Below are 22,942 nucleotides of genomic sequence, written 5' to 3'. Positions count from 1 at the left end.
TCTGGGAAGATGAAGTACATCTAAGCCATGCTTTTGTTAATTTCCCGGGATAAATATTAATAAGCAAATCCATGGCATTTCATCTGTTTCGTTGTAGCCAGGGAAGTCCCCTAGGCTTCTTTAGGCTTAAACACAATTTTGCTCTGAGATTAATGTTCGGCTGTGCTCTAGATTTTGGCTGTTATTCCTTAGCTTTGCTGTGTTTTGTTTTTTCCCTTTTGAATACAGAGGTGGGCAAAAATAAGTTTACAATTGCATTGTGACATTCTTTTGAGTTACTAGAGATATTGTAAGAATCATAACCTGCATGTTTTTTTGTTTTGTTTTTCCCCCCCATACAAACCACTGTAAACCTACTCTCGCCCACCCCTGTATAGAAGAGACTTACTAAGGCTGGCAAGTTGGCAGTTTGATGGACTGCTGTCAAGAACCTTGTCTCATCTAAGCGTTTGACTTTATATTTGTCATTAGACCGCTAGTGCTTCTCAATTGGATTAAGCTGGCAGTGTGTCTGAAGGCAGTTGTGTGTTAGCTGGGCTGCCAGCTTTTTTCTTCATTTGTCTTTTCTTTTTCTGCTGCAAGTGTGAGTCCGAATTAAACCCTTGTGGTTTGTAAAACTGGTTTGTTTGGTAGAGAAGTTTGAGCTTGGACAGGGCTTTACTTGGGATTACCCAGCATTATCCTAACCCAGAAAAAACCCTGCCAACAACGAACATTAGCTACAGAATCATTTGCTGGGATGTCATCACCCACACCCTGTGGCTACACCAGCTAGGGGTGAAGGCAAACACAGGGTGTGGATGGAAGTAAATAGAGGTTTTCCCAATTCACAGAAAAATAGCCTCTAAAGTGGCTTGTCTATATTGTCTTTTACTTTAATCCAATGATGAAATTCTCCCTTAACATGTAACGCAAGTTGGCACTTGTTGGCGTTTTGAAGTGGCGGAAAACAAGTTTCTTCAAAAACTAAACAAAACTAAAAACCTCAGACAATTCAAAGGTAGAAAACTCAGTGGATCAATGGGATGTTTACATGAATGTCCGGTATCACCTGGAATCATGCATCTAGAAGACTGACTGCATTTTCTACATTTTCACTAGCATTCCCTTGGAGGGGGCTGGGGAAAGATATAATAACAGTCAATCCTCCCATTCTGTGCGCAATAGCAAGTACCCAAGGTCTTCAGACTAATTCCAGGTCGAATTTATTTGTTGTACTTTTTTCCACTGTGTGAAAGAAGACAGCAATTAAGCATGCTAAAAAAGTAATAGCCACGCTGCAGTTGACACTAATGGGACATGACCTTCTGGAGGTCCAAACATTCTGGGGAAATCAGTTTCAGGGAGCGGGGCTTCTGAGGTGAATAAATAAGAATGCTAAACCTTAGGATACCCCCAGGCAAACTTCAAGGAAACAGAAAACAGGAATTCTCTTGGCTTCATTATCTTGTCATCATTCTTTTACCCTCTACTTTTGCAGAAGTAGGCAAGCAGAAAAGCTCACAAAATACTGAAATGTCCTGACTTGTGTTTAGTGGTTTGGAAAATGACTGATTCAATTAGGCAACTCAAGCCCAATGACTAATCCCTCAATGAAATGCTTAACAATTAGAAAACGGAGAATTAATAAAGGAAGGACATACATTTTAGGGCTGGGGTGGGGAACATTTTTTTTCTGCCAAGGACAATTTGGACATTTATAACATCATTTGTGGGCCATACACATTCTCAACTGAAAAATCAGCCTGCTGTATTTCATCAAACATTTAATTAACTAATCTGTAATGCCTTGGCAGGGCCAGATCAAATGATTTCTCGGGCTTTATACTGCCCGTGGGCCACACGTTCCCCACCCTTGTTTTTGGGGGATTGGAACATCCCTTTGAAATGTTTTTGTCATGAGGAGTACCATAGGTTAAATATAATTCTAAAGATTTCAAGACCTTTATATTAAATGGAGAAATTTAAAATGAATTAGTTTAGTTAGCTCAGAACTTACTAAAAAAAAAAAAAAATAACTCACCATAACTTGGAATACATTTTGTTTCAGGATGGCTTGCAAATTGGTAAACATTTTAGTGACTGGGAGAAATGTGGCAATGCACATAAGTTTTATACCTTTATTTGATAATTTAAGATTTGGAAATTTCTTTTACAGGGATAATCTGAAATACATAAAAAAGAGTAGATGCCAAACAGATTGTCAGATTCACAAAGTTGTCCAGTGCAGTCTTATTGGCAACAGAGAAGTATCAAAAGCAATAAAAATGTTGACAAATTGTAGTATATCTTCTAGGTAGAAAAGTGGGTAACATTTAAAAATAACAACCACAGGACTGTGTTATAACATGGAAAAAGAGGCTAAAGAAAAACATGCAGGAGATCCAGGTGTTTGAACAAGATTGCAACCATGTCATATGAATTAAAACACACACACACACACACACACACACACACACACACAAAACAGCAACAACAAAAAACTGGAAGGAAATGATTTGTAATGTTTGGATTAGAGTACTTGGATGCTTTTTTCTCTAGATATTTCCCCTAAAATTTCTCTAATTAGTTATAGTACTTAAACAGTAATATATATTTCCCTTTTAAACAATTTTATTAAATGTATTGGGGTGACATTGTTTAATAAAATTATATAGGTTTTAGCTATACAATTCTCTAATACATCACTGTATATCATTTGGTGTGTTCACCACCCCAAGTCAAGTATTCTTCCTCACCATTTATTCCCTCTTTACCTTCTTCTACCTTCCCCCACCTCCCTTTCCATCTGGTCTGTGTCTATAAGGTGTGTTTTTTGTTTTGTTTTGTTTTTGCTTAGTCCCTTCATTTTTTTCACCCAGTCCCCCAACCTGCCTCCACTCTGACAGCTGTCAGTCTGTTCTCTGAGTCTGCTTCTATTTTTTGTTTTATTTTGCTCATTAGATTCCATATATTAGTAAAATCATATGGTATTTGTCTCTCTCTGACTAGCTAATTGTTTTTAAAAGGGATAACATTCAAAAGATTAAGTCCATTTATCTATGGACCCAGTTGTAGGACAATTACTAAGACAAGTTAAAAAACAACTTTCTTTTCTTTGAGTTATTTCATTTCTCTAAGATATTCAAAGGTCTTTTGTCTCAGAAACATGTAATTATAGTATAAAGAAGAAATAAGCAAGCACAGAGTGTTTGAACACATATTTGTCTTCAAGATACCTGAAGCTATAGGGGCTATTTAATTTTTAAAATGACTCTAAAATTGGCTTGGCCAGCATGGATCAGAGGTTGAGCCTTAACATATGAATCAGGAGGTCACAGTTTGATTCCTGGTCAGGCCATAAGTCTGAGTTGTAAGCTCAATTCCCAGTGTGGGGACTCAGGAGGCAGCCGACCAGTGTTTCTCTTTCATCATTGATGTTTCTATCTCTTTTGCTCTCTTGCTTCCTCTATGAAATCAATAAAAATGTATTTTAAAATGAAATAAAATGACTCTAAAATTAATAATGAGCAGGCCCACATGATTGCAATAGCATCTTGGGCACAATACAGTGGAAAACACTTTGAAGTCTGACAGGCTTGCCTTTGGCTGGGTTTTTTAGGGCAGCGCTCAAGATGAGGATTTATGTTGTGGGGAAGGAAGAACCCCCTCTTCCCCCCTTTATAGTTCAATGTTCTTTTGGCTAGCCTAAGGATCAATCTACATGAGACAGGTTTACAAGAGACAATAACCAAATTTACCTGGTACATTGGGAACCCACACACATAGGAGGTTCAGGGACAGAAACCTTAAATAAAGTAGATATGACATTTTGAGCTAAGGATCAGGTAGGGTGCCTTGGAGGCTTCTGAGGAGAGGAAGGTCATTCCATGGCAGTAAGTATAATGGATGTCCAGTAATTCTGTAATTTCCCTGTTCTATAGATTAGGTCATAAAACATTATTTTTTGGTGACAATTCTTACTATGGGCAAGGTCCCTAATGAAAATTCTTTAAGGGTGAGGTAACTGTTTCTTGTGAGCCTGCAGAATCTTGATTGCCTTCAGCTCACAATAATTCACATGCTAAAGTGGGAAAGCATTTTGGGGAAGCTTATACTGACCCCCTATAGCATGAAAGGGATTTATTGGGAAAGTTTCCAAGTAGGGAAGATGGGCAGGAAGAGGAGGAGGCCATGTGAAGTGCAGCATCAAGGTCACTTGGCTTTACCATTGGGGCAGATCTGGAGTCAGTGGGGTCACACATGAGAGCTGTCCCCACTGTGGGTCAGGGAGCTGTGGTTTTTATACACTCACACCTGTCAGTCATTAGTTAAGGGCTGTTAACCCCATATCCCTGGGTGGTGATGAGGGGAGGCTTAAACTCCAGAAGCTTCTGGCTCTCCTTGGCAACTAGCAGCGTGAGCTCCAGCACCCTGAGACAGCCCTTGGACAAAGTTGCAGGGGCTAGTGCTGGGTGTGAAGCACGCTATTGCTTAGAGAGCACAAAAATGGCCGAGGGATCTGGGGCAATATGACTTTATCTGGCACATACCTCTTCCTAGCGGCGCGATCTTTGGCATCCAGATTTGGACTTTTGAACTTTTGTTTTCTCCTCTGTAAACTGGAAATGATAACACACACCCTCTTTCTCTCTTATAGATGGAGTTAGTGGATGAGAGACAAAGAAGAAAGAGAGGAGGAAGGGAAGGGAGGAGGTTTGATTCCTGGTCAGGGCACTCGCCCAGGTTATGGGCTCCATCCCCAGTAGGGGGCTTGTAGGAGGGTCAATCAATGATTCTCTCTCATCATTGATGTTTCTATCTCTTTTCCCCCCTTCTTTTCTCTCTGAAATGAATAAAAATATTAAAAAAAATAAACTATGTATCTAAAGTCACTGAACTAATAAATAGCAAAGATGGGACTAAACCCAGTTTAGACCCATCTACCACCCAAAGGCATGCTCTTAACCACTGTAATTATTAGTGTCATAGCCATGGTTACTAGTAGCCTATAAAGGTGTCCAGGATATGAAATTTGTCCATGAAATGGGCAAGTGCATGTTGAACATATACAGAGTGAAACAAAAGTAGGTTTACAGTTGTGAGTATGCAAAATATAATTTATTCTTGTATTATTATTTATTAATTATTACATTATTTTTCATGTAAACAACTGTAGACCTACTTTTGCCCTACCCTGTATTATGTGCATAGACTTTGCTGATACAGAACTTGGTGATTGGATGAGATGCAGGTGAGAGGAGAGAAAATGGAAGTGCTGTGGACAGGGGGTAGGGATGATGATCTGAGCTATGCCATATGGTGAGTGTGACTTCAGGTTTGATTTTTGAGGGCAGTAAGGGGGCAGTATAGGTGGAAAGTCATGGGCAGGTGGAAATAGAGAAGCAGACACTGGTTAATTTGGAGGAAAAGACTGGAGAAACACAAGGAACAAAGTGATGGGTAATGTTGAGAGGAAAGAGGTCCTTGAAGTATATAATAATCAATATAAGTCCATAGTAAGCCTATAATCCAGCCAGTCTATCAGAATTTTTTTTTAATGAGTACATATCCTCTTTTTTTTTTTCTTTCTTTCTTTCTTTCTTTCTTTTTATTTTCCATTCAGTTTAAGATTTACCTAGGTCTTTGCAGAGAATCATAAAATGGTTGATGTTAACCCGGGTCATTTTGTAAAAGTTTGAATGGTGATTTTATTAGGCATTTTAGGTGGGATTTTTTTTTAATTACATGTATTAGGGTGATATTGATTATATAGGTTTCAAGTATACAATTCTATGATACATGATCTGTATTTTGCATTGTGTGCCTACCACCCAAAGTCAAATCATCTTCCGTCACCATATATGTGGTCCCTTTTACCTTTTACTACCCCTCTCCCCACCTTTCCTCTGGTAACTGCTATGCTGTCGTCTGTGACTGTGCGTTTCAGTTTTTGGGTTGGGAAAATTCCCCTGGAATGAAAAGGCACCCGCTGTATATTGTAAGCTATTTGAAGGCAGGGACTAGGTTTTTTTTTAGGACCCTGTCCCCCTTTCACAGGCTCTGAGCACATTAGTCCCAGCACAGTGTTAATGAGTGTGTGAGCCCTGAGTAAATGAACCAAGCCAGTGAGTGATGTGTTCTCCCCCCGTTTTTGGTCACAGGCTGCACAAAACTTGGTCATTGCCCAATCTGCCCACTTCCTTAGGTACTTATTTCTGCTGGTGCTTTTCGCTGAGGTCACCTGTGTAGAAAGGGCAGAGTGACTTGGCTGAGCTGTCCAGGCCCATTGTTCTGCGGTGACTAACTTGTTGGCTTGCTCTGCACAGGGCTTTGTGAAGACTTGGTTCTGAGAGTGCTTCTGCATGCCCAGGATGTGGCACAAACAGAACATCCTCTGTGCCCAGCAGGCTGCTGCAACTGCTCTCCCATGGGTCACCGCACCCTCCTAGCCACCAGAGTGAGACTTCCACCTCGGCACTGCTGACCGTATTTTCCTTTCTGACATGGCCTCCTCTACCTTCCAGGAGATTGCATTTCCACGTGTTTCTCCCACTTCTTTGTCCCTTGATTATCCGGTTTTTCTTCCTACCCATCCCCAAGATGGCTCCATCCTTAACTCCCTTATCTTGCCACATTATCTACCATTTAAATCCCTCCTGCTCCTGAGGGAACTACATGAGGACAGGCAGGTCTGAAGTTTTGTAGACCTGACAGTCTTTTGACTTCTGACTCATATTTTTGAAAACTTTAAACTTGGAATTTCTAAGACAAGCTTATCCTCCCTCCAAATCCTTTTTCTTTTCTTAACTTTCCTGGTTCTCACCTTTCCCCAAATTCTGTCTATTCCCTTCCTTTCTCATCCCTCCTTCCACTTCTTTATGCCAGCCACTTTCCATAGGTTCTTTTGGTCCCTTATTGATGATTTCTTTATTGGTTGATCTTCTGCTTTTTACCCTCCTGATGCCAGTATTCCTCATCTCTTCTCCCATGCCCCAATTCTCTGTGTTTTTCTTTAGGATATGTTTACATTCCTCACACTCTGGTGAAGCGCTCTTGTTTCCAGGTATGGCATCTCCTGCCTCCTGTTCTGGTGATGATCAATTTTTAATGCCTCACCCAGACTTGTTGCCTGCACTCTGGACTACCTACCCATTGCTTCCTGAATGTCCCAGGATCCACATGTCCCAGACTGCACTCTCTAACTTTCCCTTAGATTCTGTCATAGGCCCAGTACTCTCTACCTTGTTGATGACACTGTCTACCTCATCTGCCCAAGTCAGAGATGCCACAGCCATCTTTGAATCCTCTGCTCAGTTAGCCCCAATCACGAACTTAAGAGCCCTTGACTCTCTTCTTTCATTGCCTCATCCAACCAGTCATTTATTCATAACTCAGTGAGTTTTCTCTACCTTTTGAATCTCTTCCCTCCTTTATTTATTTATTTATTTATTTATTTATTTATTTATTTATTTATTTATTTATTTTTGTTAATCCTCACCTGAAGATATTTTCCCCCTCTGAACAGTAGTTGTACAGAGGACTCAAGGTCCAGGGACTGGGCCAGATACATTTTAATTTGAGGCAGTGCCCAACACTGTCTTAGGTCAAATAGAACCCAAATTCCACTTTTATGAGTCAACTGGTTCTAATTAAACCTATTTCTAATGATTCATGTCTACTGAGATCTCGTGGCCTTGAGAGTCAAACCAAACCTGGGCATCAAGAAGGGGATTAAAAACAAAACCAAAACTGCGTTCCTCTCTGGAAACAAGGCTGCAACATATGTGCATCGAAGTGAGGTCTGGCTTCTGTCATTCAGGGTGGGAAGGAAGGTGTGGGGGTTAAGACCACACATTGAGGACAATGACTCATCAGGCTACCAGCTCCTGCCTTGCTACTCATTAGCTTTCTGACCCAGGGCAAGCTAATTAACCTGTCTGAACCTCAGACTCCTTCTCTGTAAAATGGAGATAATCATTATATAGATCTCCCTGGGATTGTTGCCAGGATGGAATGAAATAACACACATAAAGGTCATCTTAGATGGTACCTTCCATTCCTAGCCAAACAGAGCAGCATGGGGGTGGTAGGCAGTCAGAAGATGTGATTACTAAAAAAAAAAGCCCCCAACTCTTGAAAGAGGATTTTGAGCATGATTATAATAAGCTCTGGAATATGGAGGGAGTTACTTTCTCAGAATTCTCCCATCCAACACCCACACCTTTTTCCACTTAAAGTTTGAGAGAAGCTTCTATAATAAGCCATAAGAAGTTGGTGTTCACTCAGAAATAACCAGAGAGTCATCTTAGGGGAACATTGTGGTAGGGACAAAGGTGCAGGGGTTGGGGTTTCATTGCATCCTGCTCTCCACGCAGGGCCTGGCCTCATGCACAGATCTCCCCTGGCCCACTCCACTTGTTACAGGTCAGTTGTGATATTGAGGGAAAAGTAGTGAGGGGGAAAAGACATCTCATTCTGCCACTTTGGGGGTTACATAGTTATTGATGAACTTTATTTTAACCCAATGCCTGAATACCCTTTCCAGGATTATCTATTTTATCTAGTGGGTTTTTTTTAAAATAACACCAATGATGGAAAGCTCACTACCTTTTCAGGGAAATCTTTCCACTTTTATACAATGTTAACAGTTGTAAATATCTTCCTTATATTGTGCCCAAATAGGCCTCCCTGACAATTATTGACGCATTACTTCTGCCCTTGGAAGTCACCTGATATAAAGAAAGCACTCTTTTGTAAGATGGCCCTTGAAAAATGAAAAGACTGCATCATATACCAGTAAATTTGCCTTGAACTAAACATTCTCATCCCTCCCGTGACCTGCTTTCCAGAATTTTTATCATTCTTTTAAGTGTCCTCTGGACTATTTTTAGTTTCTTGACATTCCTTTGAGATGTGGATTCAGATTTAACATTGTGTGCCATCTTGATCTGAGCAGTACAAACCAGACTGCAATGAATGAGGTGAAATTAAATCTGAAGGCATTTTCAGTACCAAAAGTATGTGGTCATTGATGAAATAAGAGGCTATTATTGTCCAAGGGATTAAGAAAAAGTAGAAGCCATTGCATGGCTCAGCTTTTCCGTTCTAGTTATTTCACAAGCCTAATATGCAAAGCTATTGATTAAAAAGGCAATTTACTTATATAGAGAATCTTCAATGGTCTGGGGTGCCAGTTATGGTTATAGGGGTAGTTATGAGAATAAAATGAAATAAGGCATGCCAAATGCTTAACACCATGCCTGGTTGAATAGTACACAATTGGTGAATGCTGCTGTAAGACATTGGAGAAGACAAAAGACATTACAGTAATCAGAGAGAGCATGATGATGGAAATAATGCCAGCTATTTTCTGAGCTGGAACAGGTAGTCTCCATTATGAGCTCTTATTTCTTTGTTCTTGCCAAGTTAAATTAGATCTCCTTTCATCACCTTTATCATCCTTTATGGGTATTTGTTTAATGTCTCCTTCCTCTTAAAGCAGTGGTTCATGACTGAGATCAATTTTGCTTCCCAGGGAACATTTTAGCAATGCCTAAAGATATGTATATACATACAATGAGAGAGAGAGAGAGAGAGAGAGAGAGAGAGAGAGAGAGAGAGAGAGAGAGAGAGAGAGAGAGAGAGAGAGGAACAGAGACAGAGAGACAGAGAGAGAGAGAGAGAGATGTGAGAAACATCAGTCAGTTGTCTCCCGCATGTACACAGGCTGGGAGTTGAACCTGCCACCTGGATATATGTCCTGACTGGGAATCGAACCAGCTATCCCTCTGTGCACAGGAGGATGCTCCAACCAACTGAGCCATACCTGCCAGATATTTTGGGTTGTGATAATTGGGGCCACTGAAACAGGCTGCTAGCATCTTGTGTGCAGAAGCCATGGATGCTGCTAAGCACCCTATAGTGCATAGGACAGTCTCTCAAATAAAGAATTACCTCATCTCAAATGTCAATAGCGCTGAGGTTGAGACACTCTGCCCTAGGGTTTGAATTCTTTACCTCAGGGGCCATATCATTCTCATTGATCATGATATGCCCAAGTTCCAGTTATATGATGGGTGCCCAAAAATAATAAAAGGAAGTAGGAATTAAGCTGGATCTTAATATACAAGTCTGAATGTATTTTTCTTTCACTTTGAGTACACAGAGGCAGAGGATGCTGGGAGTTGTTTGGGAACAAAGTTCACAAAGGAGATTGAAAATATTCTATCCCTAAAGGGATGGAAGAGACAGGAGCCATGGGGCTTCCCCAGGAGACCAATATTTCTGTAAACAAGTGAGCTTCAGAACAAAAGGTCTGGAACTGCAGGTAACACAAGAACACCCAAGACTAGGAGCAGTTCATTGTTTTGACAGACAGAATTCAGCCAACCCCGGAAAAAGCAGAGACAGATGTTAAATTAACAGCAATGAGAGCTTCTTTGGTAATGCACAAAGGTGAGGCTTCTCAGCCCACTGTGGGCTGCCATGCACACAGAGGCCCCTTCGTTGGGCGAGCACCTTGAGTGTGGTAGATGTCAACCATCACTGTCCATTAGAATCACCTGGACACCTTTCAAAACTTATTGATGCTTAGGAGTCCACTTCCAGGTCTCAATTTTACCTACTCTAAGACATGTGACTTGGGTGTTGGTGTATCTTTAGAGTACTCCCTTCCCAGGTGAAGCTAATGCATAGCTCAACATTGAAAGTCAACCACAGCTCAATGCCTTGCATAACCAATTCCTCTCTTCCACACCAACTTACCCAATTCCATAGTCTGTTACAGACTTTACATGTCTGAATCTAAGCTCCTGATCTGGGACCCTGTCCTACCTATCCCTGGCTCAGTCTTCCGCATCTTGGTGAGCCACCCTGCCTAGCACTGTGTGATCAGAATCCTGAGAGTTGCCTTGATCCCCATTTCTCCTTCTCCCCCGCTGTGCTGTATGTAGCTGCTACTTTCAGAATGCATCTTGTTACACCCACTTCTCCGCTTCCTCACTACCTCTGCTCTAGTCAAAGCTGCTGCCATTTCTTCCTGGGTTGCTCTGGCCTCCAGGATTTTACTCTTGACACTCCACCCATTCTCCGAAGGGTAACCAGGGTGCCCCTTTTTGGCTTAAGACCCTTCAAATGCTTTCCACTGTAGAGAATAAAAAACTCCAAGTTTGCCCAAGACCTGAGGCCCTGAAGGATCTGTCCCTCTCATCTCACACCTTTTCCTGGCAATGATAGCCTTAGTACATGCTGTTCCTTTTATCTGGAATGCTTGAAGGGGGGGTGGAGCTCCTTCACATGATTGGTTTCTTCTTCACCTTCATATCTCAGTCTTGACACCATTAACATTTCAGAGTAGAAATTTTTTTGTTGTTGGGGCTCTTCTGTGCATTGTAGGGTGTTTAGCAGAAAACATGGCCTCTCCTCACTAAATGCTGACAGCACTCTCCCCACCCCCCAGGTGTGATAACCCAAAAAACGTCCAGACATTGTCAAATGTCCTATGGTTGCAACATCGCTGGACAGTTGAAATACTACTAGTTTAAATATTACCTTTTTGAGCAGATGTTCCCTGGTGTCCAGACTTTACGTCTCCAGCTATTATTCTCAGTCTCCCTATCTTATCTGTTACTCTCATAGCATGTTTCTCACCTTGAAATTAATATACATTTATTTACCTAGTAAGTAGCTGTGGTCCCTTCCACCCTAGACTACTTGGACTCTTTCACTCCTTTCTGACACAGCTGCTGGCATGCAGGAGATACTAAATGAACATGCACTGAACAAATGCATGCATGGAGCTGGGGACTGTGGGGCCTGCGGTACTGTCCTCCAGGGTGAGAGGTTATCTAGCACAGCAGAAGTCAATGAGTTCTGGCTTTCTAGCTCTGTGTCCTGGGACAGTCTCAGGGCCTAATTTAATCACCTGCAAAATGGGGGTACTATTCAGGAGTGTGTAATCCTCCCTGCTCTCTCCTGTAGCCCTTCCTTTGACACCTGGTGCAGGTCTCCACCAGAGCTCACCCTCACCAAGGACAGGAATCAACACTGTACCCTCAGTGTCTTACTTGGTGCCAATCAGAGATGCTCAGCCAATGACCTCTGTGCAGTGACCAGGGGCCAAATTGCCCTTGTCTGTACTTGAATGACAGCACCGTGGCTGGTGAGCTGAGATGATTCTTGTGGGGCCAGACCCTGGGAAGTAAATGACCAATCCAGGCCCTCCTTGGTGGGTTATGAGACTGGCTTGTAGGGGCAAGGCGGCTGTGCTCACCCCTCCCTTTGCCTGTGGTGAGCCTATGTTCAGGTGGGAATTCTGGCTTCTTGCAGAAAACAGGAAAGTGTGCCAAGGTCCTCTGACCTCTCTGTTTCCTCCTCCTTCTCTGGGCTTGGCAAATAATAAATTTGATGATGATATTGTCCCAATGTCTTAGGGTACCTAGTGTGAGCAAAAATGCTCCCTGCTTCCTCCTTCACCAGAAAAGGGAATCTTCATGACTTCAAAATCATTCTAACAAAGAGTACTTTACTCCCAGAACCCAGCTCAGGATGGAGCAGAGAGAAGCTGAGTGAATTCACTAGTGAGGTACTTTGGTTGGGGCTGGTTTCTAAAGATGTTCTACTTCAACTCTGACACTGTGCACAGAGAAAAGGACCTGAGGCGCTGTTGCCTGCAGAGAGGAAGCTTCACCTCAGGCTGCTCCTGGGGAACCAGCACCAGGCTAGATGGAGAATGCCTGATGAGCAGGGTATCCCCTTGGATTATGCAAAGGGGGTTCTAACCCAGAACTCATAATCATAGATAGAAGTTCACATTTTTATTTTAATTTATCAGTTGTTTCTGATAATCAAAATAATTCGGATATCAGAAAAGGGTCACCCTGCCCCATTAGGTCAAGATACCATATGCTTGAGTCCCTGTTATATGCCTTGTACTAGTAAGAGGTCTATCCATGCCCTACACATGGTTGTCAGTTCCCAAGCTCATCTTTCTCCAGGTCTGATTTCTAGTGAAGGTGAACTCTTATCCATCTACTTTTAGTCAAAACATATAATAGCCCCCCCCCCTTTTTTTTAGTTACCCTCAACCTTCTCCTTGCCCCTACAAGCTAGGTATATAGATCAGCTGAAAGCAGTAACCTTTTTGGAAGACATTCAGGGGTCTTCTATTATAGCAGATGATGTAGATTTTAGACTGCCCTATTCATTTTTGTGTGTTACTTTTCATTGGAATATATTTCTCATACCATGAAATTCACCCTTTAAAGTTTACAATTCAGTGTTTTTTTAGCATATCCGTAAGGTTATGCAACTGTCACCTTTATCTAATCCCAAATTTGATCACCCCCAAAAGAAACCTGTAACCATTAGTAGGCTGCCCTATTCTTAAAGTGTCAGTCATTTTTGCCAACTTGACTTCCCAAGTCTAGACACGATGCTTTTCAGCACCACCCCCTCCCCGTGCCACTTCATCTCTTTGGGGTGTTACCCTTTCTCCTTCCCCATTAGTGTTTTTAGCAGGAGGGAATAGTAAACAGCAGTGCTGAGCCACATAAATAATTTAAATTTTGCTGGTAGTCACATTTTAAAAAGTATAAACAAAACAGGTAAAATTAATTTGACTAATTAATTTAACACAATATGTTCAAAATGTTATTATTTCAACATATAATCAGTATAAAAGTTATTAGTGAGGCATATTTCATTATACTAATATTTTTAAAAATATATTTTTATTGATTTTAGAAAGAAAGGAAAGAAAAGAAAAGAAAGAAAGGAGGAAGGAAGGAAGGAAGGAAGGAAGGAAGAAAGGAAGGAAGGAAGGAAGGAAGGAAGGGAGAGAGAGAAATGTTGATGAGAGAGAAACATCAACATTGATCAGCAGCCTCCTGCAGGTTCCCACTGGGGATTGAGCCAGCAACCCAGCATGTGCCAGGACTGGGAATCAAACCCAACCTCTGGGTAAACGACTCGATGCTCAACCATTGAGCCACACTGAAGGGTCCCAGGTTCGATTCCCAGTCAGGGCACATGCCCAGGTTGCAGGCTCAATCTCCAGTAGGGGGCATGCAAAAGGAAGCCAATCCATAATTCTCTCTCATCATGGATGTTCTATCTCTCTCTCCCTCTCCCTTCCTCTCTGAAATCAATAAAAAAATCTAAGTCAGTTCATGTCATTGTGTTCAATCTCTCTCTCTCTATCTATCTATCTATCTATCTATCTATCTATCTATCTATATATTTGAGAGGAAGGGAGAAGAGATGGAAATATCAATGATGAGAATCATTGATCGGATGCCTCCTACACGCCCCCTACTAAGGATCGAGCCTGCATCGTGGGCATGTGCCCTGACCAGAATTGAACCATGACCTCCTGGGTCATAGGTCAATGCTCAATCACTAATCCACACCAGCTGGGCTGTGTTCAAACTTTCTTTGTTTTTTTAAAAAATAAATCTTTATTGTTGAAAGTATTACATATGTCCCTCCTGTTCTCCTATGGACCCCCCTTAAACTTTCTAATGACATCTCATTACACTTAGAATAAAAAGCACTTCACTATCGTTTCAAGCAGGGTTTCTCAACCTTGGCACTGTTGACATTGGGACTGAATAACTGCTTGTTGTGGGGCTGTCCTGTGCAATGTTAAGATGTTAAGCAGCATTTTTATACACTACACACTAGATGCCAGTAGCACCACCCAACTTGTGACAACCAAAAGTGTCTCTTTATCTTGTTAGAGGTCCCCTAGGAGACAAAATCTCCTGAGTTGAAAACCATTGGCTTAAAGGCCCTACATGAACTAGCCTTGAATTACTGCTCTGATTTGCCTCCTATTATTCTCTTCCTCCCTTACTCTGCTCCGGTCAAAAATGGCCTCCTTGTTCTTCCTCTAACAATTATGTATCTGTCTGAGAGCCTTTGTACCTGCTCTGTGCCTGGTGCAGACTTCCCTGGGATATCTAATCAGCTGCTCCCTGCTCAGAGTTGCCATCCATGACCTCCATAAAGGACATGGAATCCTCCTTCCCGTCATTATTCTGTCTCAACACTACTTGACACTATATGCATTTGTTTGTCCTTTGAATGTATCTAATCTCCCTCTACAATGTAAGCTCCATGGACAGAGACTTTGATGGTTCTGTGCACTGCTCTGTCACCATGATCTAGAGGAGTGCATAGTACATAGTAGTTGGTTAATAGATAGCTGTTGGATGAAAGAATTCATAAATATATGATTATTAGGAGAACTGACAGGAAGACACAGGATGGAAAAGGCAGGACATGTGTGAGATAATGAAGAAACCGGCCTGACTGGAATGAAAAGCAGATCCTGAAGTTGGGCTTGGCTGGGTGTGAACAAGTTATCGAGATTGTTGAAACCCAGGTAGGGAACTTCATCCATTACCTATGGACAGGTGAGAGCCAGAGTAGGTTCAGGAGTGGGGGAATGATAGTGTAGGGGAGGAGTTGAAATGAGAAGCCTGAGTCCAACTAGAAAACAATGCAGTGGAAACTTGGATCCAATAAAAAAAAATAACAATGTTTTGTGGTTGTGTGGGATGGTTTCCTCCCTTGTGCCATCTCTTTTTGGTTAGAAGTGTTGGGGCAGGTAGGTTCTGAGGGAGAGAATGCTGTGTTTGAACAATGCTCACGGTGACATCAGAAGTGTTTGGTAACAGGTGTGTCAAGCGTTTGCCATCCCTGTTGAAAGGAGCCAGATCAGATTAACTATCACTAGCAGGGATTACTAAGGAAATGGAAAATAGAGAACTTTTGTAAAACAGAGCTCTCTTGGATTTCCGGGCAGTACTTCAGTCAAATTTGACAGGCTACGTAGCGTCTTGCACCGTTGTATGTTAGAAGCAACCAAGTGTTTGGCTATATGTTGGCAAGAATGACTTCCTGTTGGCCAGGAACCACTTTTCTATGAAAAAGACCCACAGAGACATTCTTAAGGCAGCTCTTTGTAGATGAAACTACAGATAATAATAGGGAGGAAGAACTAAGCCACTTAAGGATAATGAGACAATTTAACTACATTTCTAGGAGGTTTCCTTGTCTTTGTGTTATGTTCATCTTAAGTAAACTTACTTTTTATATAGCAGTGAGGTGTGTGGTTCTTTTATGTAGTTGCTGAACATGTTTTTACAAGTGTTACTTTGCTTGTAAACCTTCCTGTAAAATATATGGTTTAAACTTTTAAAAAATTTTCCAAACACATGGAAAACATGAGAGTGATCAAAAGAATCCAGCCTCAAAAAGTACAAATGTATGATTTTATTTATTTAAAGTAAAAATCAGGCACAACTGACCCATTTGTTAGAAGTCAGGCTGGTGATAACCTATGGGTGGGGATGACTGGGAGGAGGCACAAGAGAGATTTCTGTTGAGCTGATGTTTCTTGGTCTGAGTGCTGGCTGCATGAGTGGATTTACTCTGTGGTGTATATTATCGATAATAATCTACAATAATAAAAGCATAATATGCTAATTAGACCAGACATCCTTCCAGACGTCCTTCCTGACAACCTTCCAAAGAAAGCTGCAGTGACCAGGGCCAAGCCCCTTGCATGAATTTTGTGTATCAGGCCTCTAGTAATAAATAAAAAATAATGAAGGAAGTTTAGATAACCATCATGCAAAACACACATTAGTTGTTGATTTACAAAGATTGAGTATATTCAGATAGAACTTGTTGAGTAGGAAACACTCCCAAATGTGTGCTTTACAACCTTATGATTCTAATTACACTTCTCCTCTTGCTCATTAAGTGACAGTGGAAACTTTAGATTCTTTGAAAATTTATAGTCTTTCATTTGCAAAATGAAAATAAAAAGATGTACTTACTTTTATAAGAGCTAACTGAAAGAGCTTCAAATGGCCAAAGCTGAAACGATTTGAGCAATAAAATACAGTAGTATTGGATTATAACCCAAAATATAAAATTAATATTCATGAGTCCATAATGATATGAGTCAATGATTGAATAAATTAATAAACAAGGGAGAAGAGAAAGTTTCCATGCAAAGGAAATCCAAATAATTTATGTAGATACTCCATTCTAAAGGAGGAGAAGATAACTCCTCGCTCAAGTGTGAACTAGGCAGAGATTTCCTTCCAAAAAGTACAGTTTGGAAGGGGGAGGGGAAGAACTTTACAGTGGAGAAACCTGATAATATCACTTCATCTAGGTGAAGGGCAATGTCAACAATCATTAATCATGTATGTAGTCTTACATAATGTGACGGAAATAACACTTGACCTCACCTCTGTGATTTCCTCCCTGAAACACACATCCCCAGTCTACCAGTCTAATAATAAGAAAAACATCCGACAAATCCCAACAAAGGCGCATCCTACTAAATACCTGAACAGTAGTCTTTTACTATTAAAGTTAGCAAAAGCAAGGAAAATTCTTAGAAACTGTCATAGCTAAGAGAAGCCCAAGGAGACATGATTACTAAATGTAATGTGTTATAGTCACGTGCTTAACAGAAACAGCATGTTAAGTAGAAAGTACAGAATTCTGAATCAAATATGGAATTTGGTTAATAACAATGTAGCAATTTTGGTTCATTAATTGTAAGAAATGTAGCATACTAATGTAAGATGTTAATAATGGAAAACTGTATGTTGGCATATGGAAACTATACTTTTTCTGAGAATCTAAAACTGTTGTAAAAAATTAAAAATCTTAAAAAAAAAAAAAAAAGACTCATTTTACCTTGAGACCACTGGCATGAAATGAAGTACTACAAACAATAAGCACCAGGATCTTAAACTTTTGGAACCTAGTTCCCTTATAGAGGGCAAAGTTTGTTAGCACATACCTATCCCACCCATTTCCATATAAGCTCTGTGTTGATTGTCACGTGCCCTAAGGAAAATGCACATTTTCATGGGAACTGGATCTCAATGGGATGCTGAGTGAAGCAGTCATCTGTGTACTCTAGTTTCATTTGCAAATATAAAGTCTGAGAAACTTTTAGTAAGTTAGGTGCATGTAAAAAATGAATGGATAAATGTGGTCATTAAAAGAGGATCTGAATTTTATCTGTTTGTGGCCCATCATTGCAACATTGCCTATATTTTGAGAATTTTATTTTATTTATTTATTTATTTATTTATTTATTTACTTGATTAACATTTTATTAAAATTAACTATCAAAGGCTGCTAAGAAGGTCAACAATGGGAAATGATTCTTTTATTTACTGAGGGCCTATCAGGGATTATAAAGATAATAAGCTGCAGTCCATGCACTCAAAGACCTCACTGTCCAGTAATGATGGAGGAGGTGAAGGTAAATAAAATAAACACAGAGCTTCTGCTTCTGACTATGGCAAAGCAATTGGTAGGGAACTCTCCCATAGTTAACCATAGTTGTTAACTCTCCCATAGTTAACAGCAGTGAATTTAGACAAAATGTGTGGGGAACTGCTTTTGACCTGAACAAAGGTAAAGCAGAAGCATAATCCTCGAGGGAAGGGAAACATATGAGGTGAGCCCTACACCTGCCTGGCTTTCTGCCAGGGTGACTTTCTGGAATTTTAATTTATTTTAAAAGTGTATTGAATACCTGTTATAAGTCAAGCATTATGATAGCATAGAAAATATAAGACCAAAAATAGTGTTATACATATATGATTATATTCTACTAGAAAAATAAGTAAAAAGCAATTTGATTAATAAATACACTACTTTTTGGGTTGAAGAAACAACCAAAAGGCTGAGATGAAGAATAATTAGGTATGAGATTTGGGATGGGGAATGTTGCAGGTTGTGTCCGGTGGGAAACAGATTCTGAGTCAGAGTTAGGCATGTAAGGTGCTTATTAAGGAGTGCTCTGGGATATGCACCCGTGGAAGGGAGCACCCTGTGGGAGCTCTCAGACTGGAATGACCCTTCTGATTTCTTCCAAGTTGGTCTGAAACAGTCAGACCTTTGTGGTCCTGTATTGATCAGTATTGGATGTGGGCCACATTTGAGGTCAGTGGCTCTCTAAAGCTGAGACAATTCCTGGAGGAGCTGACTTCTGAAAGATGTCTGCTGACAGCACTCCTAGCATATGGGGCAAATCCGTCCTTGAAAAGTGTCTGGGTGGTACATCACAGAGATGTCCACTGTGCGAACAGGAACATCTACTTTAAACAATAATCAGAAATGTCTCTCTGGGGTGGTAACATGAGAATGAGCTGGCAAGGCAAAGAAAAGATAAAGTATTATATGTGCAAAGGTCCTGAGGTAGGGATGAATTTAATACTTGATACCTCAGATATGAACCACTTGCACTAACTTCATGTTTCCTCAAACTGCTGTATGTTTCCAGTGGTGTACTGGTGTTGTGTTGTACAGGTTCTACAGAGTGAATTGTTGAATATGCAGGATTTTTTGAAGCTGATTATTAAACCACTGAAACCTTAAAAGTTGTCTTAGCCCAAAATGCTATAGGCTGGACAGCTTTTAACTAACAAATGTATTTCTCACAGTTCTGTTACCAGCACAGTTCACTTCTGGTGAGAGCCCTTCCAGGTTGCTTAATGCCAACTTTTCCTTGTATCCTCAGGGCAGAAAGAGAGAAGACCTCTATGGCTGATTAAAGCCACTAATCCCATTTATAAGGCTCCACCCTCATGATCTAATCACCTCCTGAAGGTCCAAGTTCTTAATGCCATCGCCTCAGGATTAGAGTTTCAATTTATGAATTTTGGGCATTATCACTGCTTCTAGGCCTTTTCAGGGCTCAGAACTAGGGAATATGTGATGTCTAGGAGGAAAATAAGTCATGAATTCATATTGATACTTTGAATTCAAATTGAAGATGACAGGACTTTTACTTCTTCAACTTTAGACTTGTCCCTCTTTTCCATTAGGCTAAAAAATTTTGGTCTTCAATGTTGTTAACATTTGCTTTACTTTCTATATACATTTGACAGTTCAAAATAATAATATTTACAACAACAATAATATTTTTTGTTGTTGTTAATCCTTACCTGAGGATATTTTTTCTCCATTGATTTTTTGGTGAGAGTAGAAGGGCGGGGAGAGACAGAGAGAGAAACATTGATGTAAGAGAGACACATTGATTGATTGTCTCCCTCATACATCCTGACTGAGGTATGTGACCTTGACCAGATTAGACCCCATAATCCTTCAGTCCTTGGACCAATGATCTAACCACTAAGCAAAACAGGCGAGGGCTACAACAACAATAATATTACTAACAATGAATGCAGTTTAAATTTTGTCACTCTTCACAATGTTAGTTAATAAATGCAGAATAAATTATAGAAGTAGAAAAAATATTAATTTTGAGTCGAATGAAATATGAATGGAGGCAACAACCATGTCATTAATGGTCATTAATGTAGTTTAAATCTCATGTGAGCTGAAACCAGTTTGGCTGCCAAAACTGGTTGGGCTCAGTGGTAGAGCGTAGGTCTGCGGACTGAAAGGTCCCAAGTTCGATTCCGGTCAAGGGCATGTATCTTGGTTGTGAGCATATCCCCAGTAGGGGGTTTGCAAGAGGCAACTGATCGATGACTCTCTCATAGATGTTTCTAACTCTCTCTATCCCTCACTTTTCTCTCTGTAAAAAATCAATAAAATATATTAAAAAAACTAAAAATAAATCTCATGTGAAACATCAATGGAGAACATTACATTTAACTAGAGGCCTGGTGCACAAAATTTGTGCAATGGGGGGGGGGGGTTATCCCTCAGCCCAGCCTGCACCCTCTCTAATCTGGGACTCCTTGGAGGATGTCTGACTGCCTGTTTAGTTTGGATCCTACAAGGGTCAATTTGCATATGTCCGGCAGTAGGACATCCCTCTCACAGTCCGGGACTGCTGGCTCCTGACAACTTGCCTGCTTGCCTGCCTGATTGTCCCTAACTGCTACTGCCTGGCAGCCTGATCACTACCTAACCACTCCCCTGTTGACCTAATTGACACCTAACTGCTCCCCTGCCAACCTGATCGCCCCAACTGCCCTCCACTGCTGGCCATCTTGCGACAATGTGGGGTGACTATCTTGTGACAATGTGGGGGTGGCCATCTTGTGATGCAAGGGCTCACATATTACCTCTTTGTTATATAGGATAGCTGATTGACATTATTAAAGTGGAGCATGACTCAGCCTTATACCTCCTGGCATCATGCAACAGGAAGCACCCAGCGCTGCCTATCAGGCTGCCTTGAGATAAAGAGCCTATATATAACTACCTTATTTTCCGCATATAAGACGACCCCCTAATTTTTACAGTTAAAACCTAGGTTTAGGTCTATATTCGCTGTATAAGACTACCCCCCACTTCCGAGGCAATACCAGTTCTTTTTTTAATAGACCGCCTCTCTGACTTTGGCCAATCTGAGCAGGCTTTTTACTAGAATACATGTTCTGTATCCAAAGCTACACTGTATCCTAGTAAAAAGCCTGCTCAGATTGGCCAGAGTCAGAGAGGCGGTCTATTAAAAAAAAACTGGTGTTGCCTCAGAAGTGGGAGGTAGTCTTATACAGCGAATATAGGCCTAAACCTAGGTTTTAACTGTAAAAATTAGGGGGGTTGTTTTATACCCCGAAAAATACGGTAAGCCTTTAAATCCAACTTTACTGGAAATACAGAGGACAGAGGAGCAAGTTGGCAGCACAAGGAAGCCATTTGTCAAATTCAGGATGTGGGATAATTTAAAGGACAAATAAATGCCTTAGCATCTTCAACAAATAAGTGGCATAAAAATGGAGAGAATAGAATTTTATGTAATAAATGAGTCTTAAGAGACATGGAAACCAAATGTGAGGTATAAAACTTGTTTATACCTTGAGTCAAATTAACTGTCAGAAGACATTTCTGAAATAAACTAAGAAATTTGAATGCCTCCTTGGTATTAGATGACATTAAAGAATTGCTCATCTTGTCAGGTTTATAATGACAATATAGTCAGGCTTAAAAAGTTCTTATTTCTTATTGGTGTATACTGATGCATATTTACAGATTTATGGCTAACATGTAATTAACTGTGGGGTATGATTTAAAATACAATAAAAAAAGAAGAAGTGTCTGTGGAGGAAATAGAAGAAATAAAATGTTGATAATTCATTACAGAGTCCTCTGATCTCTTATGGAAAATAGTTTTTAAAATATTAAAATGGCTCTGGCTCGTGTTTCTCAGTGGTTAGAGTATCAGCCTGCATATTGACAGGTCAAAGGCATGGATTCCTGGTCAAAGGCACTTATCTGGATTGCCGGTTTGAACCTTAGCACCAGGGTGCATTTAACGGATAACCTTATCGACGTGTTTCTCACACATTGATGTTTCTCTCTCCTCCCTCCCTCCCACTCTCTCTAAAAGAATCAATGGACAAAATATGCTTGGGTGAGGACTAACAACAACAAAGAAAGTTAAAATGGTGAGGAATGGCTAAAGGGATATGAGAGAGCATTCTAGGTAGAAAATCTGAGTGACCAAAGATGTGGGTAAGGAAGCACAAAAGAAACTTTAGGTATGGTGGTGAGTGGCATTCAGGAGAGCAGTAGAAAGACAGTGGGAGATACATCTGGAAACGGAGATTAGAATCTCATCATGCATCCTTTGATACCAGACTTAAGAACTTGAAGTTTAACCCAGGGTCAATGAAAACTTCTGAGTCTGTGGAGCAGAGAAAAAAGTAGACTTTGAAAGACCCTTGAGATGCAGAATGAGGCACTAGGGACCAGATAGATGGCAGGGTAGGGCAGGCATCTCAGGGAGGGGAAACAGTGAGTCCAGGAGATCAGTGTAGTGCAAGGTGACGAGAAACATGATGGTGCCTGGACTAGGAGACTTTCATTTAATCAGCTGGACATTTTGTCATTGGACAAGAATTTACTGAGCAACTACCCAGAACTGTTTTAGGCAAAGGGGATAGACATTAAACTAGACAACCCAATAAAGTCTATACCCTGTTGGAAATGACCTAGT

General features: G+C 40.7%; 1 protein-coding gene across 2 annotated transcripts in view; it reads left to right on the top strand.

Moving 5' to 3' along the window:
- Positions 1-22,942, top strand: part of HSD17B2 (hydroxysteroid 17-beta dehydrogenase 2) — a 51,842-nt gene that overhangs the window by 538 nt on the left and 28,362 nt on the right. The gene's annotated exons all lie outside the window — the stretch shown is intronic.

This window comes from Pipistrellus kuhlii, unplaced genomic scaffold (assembly GCF_014108245.1).
Source record: "Pipistrellus kuhlii isolate mPipKuh1 unplaced genomic scaffold, mPipKuh1.p scaffold_m20_p_17, whole genome shotgun sequence".
NCBI lineage: Eukaryota > Metazoa > Chordata > Mammalia > Chiroptera > Vespertilionidae > Pipistrellus > Pipistrellus kuhlii.
The sequence above is the reverse complement of the archived record's forward strand: the minus strand, read 5'-3'. Positions and strand labels throughout refer to the sequence as shown.